Genomic DNA, 8069 nt, shown 5'->3' with positions numbered 1-8069 from the left:
TAAAAATTGAGTTTATTGTACTTTTTTTATAACAAAAAGTAGAAAATATCGTTTTTTTTTTTTAATTTTCTGTCTTTTTCTGTTTATATCGCAAAAAATAAAAACTGCAGAGGTGATTAAATAGCATCAAAAGAAAGCTCTATTTGTGGGAAGAAAAGGACGCAAATTTCATTTAGGTACAGCATTGCATGACCGCGCAATTAGCAGTTAAAGCGACGCAGTGCCAAATTGTAAAAAGTGCTCTGGTCAGGAAGGGGGTAAATCCTTCCGGGGCTGAAGTGGTTAAAGATTGCAATCCACTAACTGTCATCAAATAAAAAAGAACTTGGGCAGTTCTGCACAGAAGAGTGGGTAAATACTGCAAAGTCTAGATGTGCAAAGTTAGTAGAGATATCCCAACAGACTAAATGCTGTATTTAAAGCAAAAGGTAGTTCAACAAAATACTGACACAAGGGATGATCATTTTTCCAACTCAATGATTCTGTTTTTTAATAAAAAAAAAAAAAATTCTGACACGTTTGTGTTATATCTTTCACTTGGATGTTATAAGTAAATACAGCTGGATAAAACAAAAACTGTGTCCGTCTTCATTTCAGGCTGCAAATCAACAAAATGTGATCATTTTAAAAAGGAGGGGTGATTTGTTTCTTTACCCTCTGCAGGTGCACTTTCCTGTGGGTTAGCTGCACTGAGACTTTTAATATATCCTGCGGGTTTGGCGCGCTTTCAGAAAGTGCACAACATCCATAATATGTAATAGAAATCTATGGCAAAGCGCAGCAAATCCACAGGAAAGCCACAGGTGTACCGCGCATCATTAACATTTGTGGCTTGGGTAGTGGTAAAACCCCATAGTTCATTGTGGCCCATGACGGGTTAACAAATCACTTAAAGTGGATGTAAACCCGATTCATGAAATTTGAGTTGGGCACATATACAGTGCCTTGCAAAAGTATTCACCCCCCCCCCCCCCCCCCTTGGCATTTTTCGTGTTTTGTTGCCTCACAACCTGGAATTAACATGGATTGTTTGAGGATTTGCATCATTTAATTTCACAGAACATGCCCACAACTTTGAAGATGTTTTTTCTTTTTTTTATTATTGTGAAGCAAACAACAAATAGGACAAATAACAGAAAAAGTCAATGTGCATTCACTATTCACCCCCCTAAAGTTAATACTTTGTAGAGCCACCTTTTGCGGCTATCACAGCTACAAGTCGCTTTGGATAAGTCTCTATGAGCTTGCCCCATCTTACCACTGGGATTTTTGCCCATTCCTCCTTGCAAAACTGCTCCAGCTCCTTCAAGTTGGATGGTTTGCGCTTGTGAACAGGAATCTGACCACAAATTTTCTATTGGATTGAGGTCTGGGCTTTGACTAGGCCATTCCAACACATTTACATGTTTCCCCTTAAACCATTTGTTGCTTTAGCATTGTGTTTGGGGTCACTGTCCTGCTGGAAAGTGAACCTCCATCCTAGCCTCAAATCACACACAGAGTGGTACAGGTTTTGCTCAAGAATATCCCTGTATTTAACACCATCCATCTTTCTCCCAACTCTGACCAGTTTCCCTGTCCCAACTGCTGAAATACATTCCCACAGCATGATGCTGCCACCACCATGTTTCACTGTGGGGATGGTGTTCTTTGGGTGATGTGATGTGTTGGGTTTGCGCCAGACATAGCGTTTTCTTTGATGGCCAAAAAGTTCAATTTTAGTCTCATCAGACCAGAGCACCTTCCTCTATACATTTTGGGAGTCTCCCGCATGCCTTTTCGCAAACTCAAAACGTGCCATTTTGTTTTTTGCAAAAAAAATCCCAAGAAATTCTTTAAGTATGTAAACAGTAAAAAAGGGAGGACAGACCATATTGGCCCCATAAAGAAGGAGGAAGGACATCTGGTTACAAAGGATGGGGAGATGGCAAAGGTATTGAATTTATTCTTCTCCTCAGTCTTCACAAGTGAATCAGGGGCTTCAGTAACCAAAACTGTAGTGTTTATCCTCATGACACAACACAGGAAGCACCTCCATGGTTAACAGAGGACGGAATTAAAATTAGACTTGAGAAACTTAACATTAATAAATCACCGGGACCAGATAGCTTGCATCCGAGGGTACTTAGGGAACTCAGTCAGGTGATTGCCAGACCGTTGTTCCTAATTTTTACAAAAAACAAGTAAAAAGGCGCAAAGCAGGTATACCTCACATAACAGATCCCAAATAGTCCAATGGCAGGGTAGGTGACTGTAGGTGTATATAGACATATACACAAGAGGAAGTCTATCAGGGCTGCCACCAATAAAAGACCAGAAGCAGGGTCCAATAGGCTGAGGAAGATAAAAACAAGGAAGAGGGGCGCCTCTGAGTATAAATCAATAATCATTTATTACAACAAACAATATCCACTCACATGGAAGACTGTAGTATTGCGTTCCGGTGCATCTCTGAGTAGAGGAGAGGTTGGAGGACCACAAGTCTCAGCGAGTCCGTGCAGTGCTGGTCACACATCAAGTCCTGGCAGGGATGGATGGTGATGGCAGAACACGGTGGAAGTTCCCTCGGGTCTCCAGATGGCACTTCAGAATGGGTAGTAAGTTAAATAACAAAGACCAACGGTCTGTGGGTTCCAGAGAGGGGGTGGGGGGACGTCAAGGCCGATCGCCGGGCGCGCTGCCGTCTGAGGCTCGTACGGCTCCGTGGAGAGAGATGGTGACGGCCGTACAGGGAGCCAGAACGAGGCCTGGAAAGCAAGCGCAGCGCGGCGCCGGGCCGTGACGTCACAGCTCTGCGACGCGTTTCCGAGTCTGCGCGCTATAGATGACAGGAATAGCTTGAAAGCTTGAAAAAGGAGTGCCGCTATTCCTGTCATCTATAGCGCGCAGACTCGGAAACGCGTCGCAGAGCTGTGACGTCACGGCCCGGCGCCGCGCTGCGCTTGCTTTCCAGGCCTCGTTCTGGCTCCCTGTACGGCCGTCACCATCTCTCTCCACGGAGCCGTACGAGCCTCAGACGGCAGCGCGCCCGGCGATCGGCCTTGACGTCCCCCCACCCCCTCTCTGGAACCCACAGACCGTTGGTCTTTGTTATTTAACTTACTACCCATTCTGAAGTGCCATCTGGAGACCCGAGGGAACTTCCACCGTGTTCTGCCATCACCATCCATCCCTGCCAGGACTTGATGTGTGACCAGCACTGCACGGACTCGCTGAGACTTGTGGTCCTCCAACCTCTCCTCTACTCAGAGATGCACCGGAACGCAATACTACAGTCTTCCATGTGAGTGGATATTGTTTGTTGTAATAAATGATTATTGATTTATACTCAGAGGCGCCCCTCTTCCTTGTTTTTATCTTCCTAATTTTTACAGACAGTCTATTGACTGGAATGGTACCAGCTGATTGGAGAAAAGCCAATGTAGCACCAATATTTAAAAAGGGCCCAAAAAACATCCCTGGGAATTACAAACAAGTTAGCCTAACATCAATAGTATGTAAGCTCTTGGAGGGGATGATAAGGGACTATATACAAGATTTTAGTAATAAGAACGATATCATTAGCAGTAATCAGCATGGATTCATGAAGAATCGTTCTTGCCAAACCAATCTATTAACCTTCTATGAGGAGGTGAGTTGCCATCTAGATAAAGGAAGGCCCGTAGACGTGGTGTATCTGGATTTTGAAAAAGCATTTGACACAGTTCCCCATAAATGTTTACTGTACAAAATAAGGTCCGTTGGCATGGACCATAGGGTGAGTACATGGATTGAAAACTGGCTACAAGGGCGTGTTCAGAGGGTGGTGATAAATGGGGAGTACTCAGAATGGTCAGGGGTGGGTAGTGGGGTTCCCCAGGGTTCTGTGCTGGGACCAATCCTATTTAATTTGTTTATAAACAACCTGGAGGATGGGATAAACAGTTCAATCTCTGTATTTGCAGACGATACTAAGCTAAGCAGGGCAATAACTTCTCCGCAGGATGTGGAAACCTTGCAAAAAGACCTGAACAAATGAATGGGGTGGGCGACTACATGACAAATGAGGTTCAATGTAGAAAAATGTAAAATAATGCGTTTGGGTGGCAAAAATATGAATGCAATCTATACACTGGGGGGAGAACCTCTGGGGGAATCTAGGATGGAAAAGGACCTGGGGGTCCTAGTAGATGATAGGCTCAGCAATGGCATGCAATGCCAAGCTGCTGCTAATAAAGCAAACTGAATATTGGCATGCATTAAAAGGGGGATCAACTCCAGAGATAAAACGATAATTCTCCCGCTCTACAAGACTCTGGTCCGGCCGCACCTGGAGTATGCTGTCCAGTTCTGGGCACCAGTCCTCAGGAGGGATGTACTGGAAATGGAGCGAGTACAAAGAAGGGCAACAAAGCTAATAAAGGGTCTGGAGGATCTTAGTTATGAGGAAAGGTTGCGAGCGCTGAACTTATTCTCTCTGGAGAAGAGACGCTTGAGAGGGGATATGATTTCAATTTACAAATACTGTACTGGTGACCCCACAATAGGGATAAAACTTTTTCGCAGAAGAGAGTTTAATAAGACTCGTGGCCACTCATTACAATTAGAAGAAAAGAGGTTTAACCTTAAACTACGTAGAGGGTTCTTTACTGTAAGAGCGGCAAGGATGTGGAATTCCCTTCCACAGGCGGTGGTCTCAGCGGGGAGCATTGATAGCTTCAAGAAACTATTAGATAATCACCTGAATGACCGCAACATACAGGGATATGTAATGTAATACTGACACATAATCACACACATAGGTTGGACTTGATGGACTTGTGTCTTTTTTCAACCTCACCTACTATGTAACTATGTAACTATATGAAAGTAATGGCTTTCTTCTGGCCACTCTGCCATAAAGCCAAACTCTATGGAGCGTACGACTTATTGTCATCCTATGTTCAGATACTCCAGTCTCTGCTGTGGAACTCTGCAGCTTCTCCAGGGTTACCTTAGGTCTCTGTGCTGCCTCTCTGATTAATGCCCTCCTTGCCCGGTCTGTGGGTTTTGGTGTGCGGCCGTCTCTTGGCAGGTTTGCTGTTGTGCCATGTTCTTTCTATTTGGTTATGATAGATTTGATGGTGCTCCTAGGGATCATCAAAGATTTGGATTTTTTTATAACCTAACCCTGACTTGTACTTCTCAACGACATTGTCCCTTACTTGTTTGGAGAGTTCCTTGGTCTTCATGGCAGTGTTTGGTTAGTGGTGCCTCTTGCTTAGGTGTTGCAGCCTCTGGGTCCTTTCAAAAAGGTGTGTATATGTAATGACAGATCATGTGACACTTAGATTGCACACAGGTGGACATCATTTCACTAATTATGTGACTTCTGAAGGTAATTGGTTGCACCAGAGCTTTTTATGGGCTTCATAACTGTCAGGGCTGGGCTCAGCCTTTCCTTCTCTGAGCTGGCCGCTCAGCTGTCGGCTAATTGCCAGCTCCAATCTCTTTCCACAGTCACTCAGCTGTTGATGATCCTGCTCGTCAGTCCTGCCTACTTAAGCCGTCCAGTCCAGAGGAGCTCTGCCTTCACCTTGGTCACATCACAAGAAACTATCTCCTGCTTTGCTGTTTAAAGACTGGCTTTGCTGACATCCCTTCTGGCTCCAGATCCTGCTTGCTGTTCCACTACTTGGATCCTATACTTCTGGCTTGGCTGACTATCCATTCAGTTACTGAACTTTGACTTGTTTTGACTAAGTTTGTTCTTTTTTACTTTTATTATTAAACAAGTGTTATTTAACTGTACTTCTGTCTCAGTCTGATTTCATGGTTTCTGACAATAACAAAGGAGATGAATACATACCCACATCCCAATTACCATTTTTTTTTTCTGAGAAATTGTTTTATGTATATATTTTTCTAATTTTACTTCACCAACTTAGACTATTGTGTACTGATCCATCACATATAATTCAGATTAAAAAAACATTGAATTAAAGGCTGTAATGTAACAAAATAGATAAAAAGCCAAGGGGGGTGAATACTTTTGCAAGGCACTGTATCTGCAGTGTTTTGTTACCTCTCTCCAAAGCACTGTGTCCCGTAGTGGTCTCCTGCCCTGTTCTTCTGTTATCAGCCTGATAACACCTGACAAGTTTGCCGTCACATATGATAAAAGCAGCCAGAGTTTTGTGTTGGGGAGAATGCTATAAACAGATTAGCAGAGCCCTGAACGATTCAACAAACAGAGCTGAAAGTCTCTACCTATGAGGAGAGGTGGTGTGTGCCTTTCCTCCAATTAGCTGTCTTGGCTGTATGCCCAGGCTTCACTGCAGTGCTGAACAGGAGGAGAAAATCTCCTAACATGCTGTGCACTTCCTAAACAGTATATAAAGCCGAAGACAGCAGATATACATGTAAAACTTGTGTAGGGAGATGTGTTTCATCCCTGTGTATCATCTGAGGCTATTCACTTCACCGGGTATATGTGAGGGTTTACACAAGCTTTAAGTGCCCTCGCTCTTCATAACCTTGAGCACCCCTGCCCTAAATGAGCCCAACTCTTGTACTGTTGGTATCATGTCTAGCAAGAGTGATATAAACTTGGCTCCCCCTCTTCCCTAAGACCACACCATGACAATTCAAGGTGCTGAATTATGAATCCACCGGGCCTTTTTAAACATGGAGACATCTCATCTCGCCAGGTGGGAGGAACAACAGCTTAGAGAAATGAAGATGGTAGCAACCATGGACAAATCAAAGGCTGCAGCTGAAAGACATAGAATTGTAATGAAGGTGCAATGAAAGGATCAGTCTGCACAGAACTGATTACTTGTTTTTGGTGGATACTAAGAATTGAACCCACTTCCATATCGCTTCTCGGCCTTTTGGCTAAGATCAAGTGTAGTATCTGTTCTTATCAGTTTCCAGAGGAGGCGCTGTGCAACTTCCGAGTGTAGGGAGGGCACATGCAAATCCAATGGTGTAATTGGACCTGGAAAGACGGTTCGGCAGGGCCGGTGTCTGGACGCCCACCGAGACGTCAGCGGGGCCGAGTCCAAGCCATCCGGAAGGGCTCTCCTGGTGAGGATGGGTGCTGCATCTGGGTCTGATCCAGAGTGTTGGGTCTCTGGCCTTCTGGCCTAGATAGGGGTGGTTCTAGCTCCGGACAGTTGTTCGGGAGGGAAAGCTTGCTCGCCTATAGCACTGGGGTGGAGCAGTTAGTACTTCCTGAATGTAATTAGGTAGGAGTGATGGGAGTGAGGGTTGAGCTTGTTGAGGTCCGGGCTCTCCTCAAGCTTCCAGAACTTCAGGTCACCAACCCTGGTCATTGGCCAGGGTTGGTCATGAAAGCCTATGGTGTATGTGCCCCTGGAGTGGCAGCCCAGGGGTGCTTGAAGATCACTGTGAGTGAGGGTCACTTTGATTTAAGGCACCATGGTCACTGCACCATTACATGCTTTTTTTGCACCTGCCTCCTGGGACGGGCCTTTTGGCTAGGACCGGAGGAAATTTTTAATTCCTGGCCGGAGGGGCTGGCCATTATATTGTACAATGGCCACCTTTTCACTCTTCCCTACTTCCTTCTCCCCCACTTTCTTTTACTTTATTCCCTTTGTGTGTCACTTTTTGTATGTTGTACACGTTTTGCACTGTGTGATGAGTAGGGTTGCAGGTCCTTGGGCCTGCCCTGAAAGTCTTGGGAGGGGGCGGACATGGCCTTTTGGCTTGGTTCACCCTCTCTCATGGGGTCTCCCTTTGGTACTTGGGGGGGGGGGGGTCTGTTTCGGCAGTCCCTCCAGAGAAAGGGGTCCGTCTGGTTTCGGCCAGATGGACCAAGTGTAAGCACCCTTGTCCCCGTCAGGAGCCTAACGCCCCGGGGGATTCAGGGCAAGGTCCTCTGATTTTAGAGGGCTTGTGTACCTGTTGCACTTTTTTGTGTTTCACTCTTTATGTGTGTGCACATTTTTTTTTTGGCACCGGTTTTTGAGTTTCACGCACCATGGGCTTTCAAAAAAAAAAAAAAAAATTGGCAGCGCAAACTTGAACAGATTTGTACTAGATCTCTCTCATGTCTGAAAGAATTATGGCCTGTGTACCTTTTG

General features: G+C 45.1%; 1 pseudogene; it reads left to right on the top strand.

Moving 5' to 3' along the window:
• The first annotated feature begins 6835 nt into the window (after positions 1-6835).
• Positions 6836-6945, top strand: LOC141120738 (U2 spliceosomal RNA; annotated as a pseudogene).
• Positions 6946-8069: the final 1124 nt, after the last annotated feature.

Source organism: Aquarana catesbeiana, linkage group LG13 (genome assembly GCF_042186555.1).
Source record: "Aquarana catesbeiana isolate 2022-GZ linkage group LG13, ASM4218655v1, whole genome shotgun sequence".
NCBI lineage: Eukaryota > Metazoa > Chordata > Amphibia > Anura > Ranidae > Aquarana > Aquarana catesbeiana.
The sequence above is the reverse complement of the archived record's forward strand: the minus strand, read 5'-3'. Positions and strand labels throughout refer to the sequence as shown.